This window comes from Otolemur garnettii, unplaced genomic scaffold, assembly GCF_000181295.1.
Source record: "Otolemur garnettii isolate 467f Iridium unplaced genomic scaffold, OtoGar3 scaffold00288, whole genome shotgun sequence".
Lineage (NCBI taxonomy): Eukaryota > Metazoa > Chordata > Mammalia > Primates > Galagidae > Otolemur > Otolemur garnettii.
Window position 1 is genome coordinate 103,022 of NW_003852683.1, and position 2,252 is coordinate 105,273.

Sequence of the window (2,252 nt, forward strand, 5' to 3'; positions counted from 1 at the left end):
TTTTTTTTTTTCTGAGACAGAGTCTCACTCTGCTGTCCTGAATAGAGTGCTGTGGTATCATAGTTCATAGCAACCTCAAATTCTTGGGCTCAAGCTATCCTCCTGCCTCAGTCTCCCAGGTAGCTGGGACTACAGGCATTTGCCACCACACTCAGCTAGTTTTTCTATTTTTAGTAGAGATGGGATCTCACTATTTCTAAGGCTGGTCTCAAATTTCTGAGCTCAAGCAATCCACCTGCTCTCGCCTCCCAGAGCTAATTTGAATTTTAAAAAATTCTCCGGAGAATCTAATCAAGCTGGTATCTCCATTTTACAGAGTGAAAAAATTGAGATAGAACATCCAAGTAATTTGTTCAAGGTCACACAGTAAGTGATTGAAATGTGTTTTTTTATCTACCTGGTGAACTCCTAACTCCTACTTATCTTTTTTTTGAGACAGAGTCTCACTTTGCTGCCCCTGGTAGAGTGCTGTGCCATCATAGCTCACAGCAACCTCAAACTCTTGGGCTCGAGTGATTCTCTTGCCTCAGCCTTCCGAGTAGCTAGGACTACAGGTGCCTGCTACAACACTTGACTACTTTTAGAGATGGGATCTCACTCGGGGCTGGTCTTGAACCAGCGAGGTCAGGCAATCCACCCGCCTCCGCCTCTCAGAGTGCTAGGATTACAGGCATGAGCCACTGTGCCTGGCCTACTTATCCTTTATAGCCTCAGGCAAATGTCCCCTTATGTGAGAAGTCTTCTCTGACTCCTTCAAGCAGAGTCCCTGTACCTCCTTCTGTTCCAGCAGTGATCAATAGGGTTACTCATTCATTCAGCAATGTGTTGGGTAACTATAGCAGGTGCTTCGAAAACCACAGTGAACAAATACCTGAATCTTTGCCCTCATGGACTTTGTGGGAAGAAGGGACACAGACCATTATCAAGTAAATGAGATAATTCCCGCTCTATCAAGTGTTTGAAAAGAAATAAACAGAGCAACAGTATTGGTGACCAAAAGGGAACCCCTTTAGCCAGGGCAATCTGGGAAGCCCTCTTGACTTGTGAGTAGAGACCTGAATAACAAGAATGGAAGGCTTGCCTGTCTTCCTGACCTGACTAGCAGCTCCTTGAGGGCAGGGCCTGCTCTGATTCATTTTCAGGGCCCGGTATAGGATATGGCTCAATAAACATTGTGGAGTGACTAAAGAAATGAGTGAATTGCCTTTAAAAATGAATCAAGTTTTCGAGTTCCCACCTACCTTGCTTCTGATCCTTGAGTGATGAAGTCAGCTGATATGCCCGATTGACATTTCCTGGGTGTGCTAATGGGGGTGGCATGTGGAAGAGTCCAGAAAGGGTGCTGTATAACCAGCCTCTGTGCTCTGACCTTGAGGACCAATGCTCTGGGGGCTATGCAGTGGGCCCATGCGGTTACCACAGTGTGTGTCCCCAGCCCTGGGCCTTGCACAGAGCAGATGCTCATAAAATTGGTGTTAGAAAAAGGAGACAGAAACAGCCCATGCTTTATGGGAAATTTCTATTGTGCCTCTATGTTCAGGTCATGCCTTTGGACTGCCCCAAAGTCCAGGCTAAGCTGAGACACCAAAGTATCCACCAGCTTTGTCTGGATTCTGAGTATAAACCTCTCCTCCCTCCCAGAGACAATTTCATGGAAAACAATCCTTCCTCCCAAGTTTTCAGGACAGAAATCTCAAAGCCAATTAATAACAAACAAACTAAAAAATTTCCCCTGCATTCCAGAGGGAGGCTTCTTGGCACAAACTTAGCAAACTGAGGTGGTGAGAGTTCTCCAGCCTTCACCATCAGCTCAACCTTCTGGTGTTGGGGACTGAGATGGAGGCGAGGCGAGTCCTAGTGGCTCCATGAAGGCAGAGAAGGTACCAAATGACCCAGCCAGTTTAGCTCTCCCGGGACAGGAAGAAATGGTGCTGGGTGGACCCAGAAATGGGAAACAGTAGGAGAAGTGACTGAAGTGATTAAAAGATGCTTTCTGGGACTTGGTAGGAAGGTGGGGAATATGATTCTCCCATTGGCCCTGATGAATAGGGATTAAAGGGTGGGATTGAGGGGTACCCCTGTGTACTTTTCTTTTGGATAGACGTGCACATGCTCTCACTAAAACATCAGATCATGACAAGGTAACATTTAGTCAGAGCTCACCAACTACTGTTAAGGCTTGCATGATAATTTTATAAAGGTTCATATTCTCTCTCACACACACATATATACACACACACACACACACACAC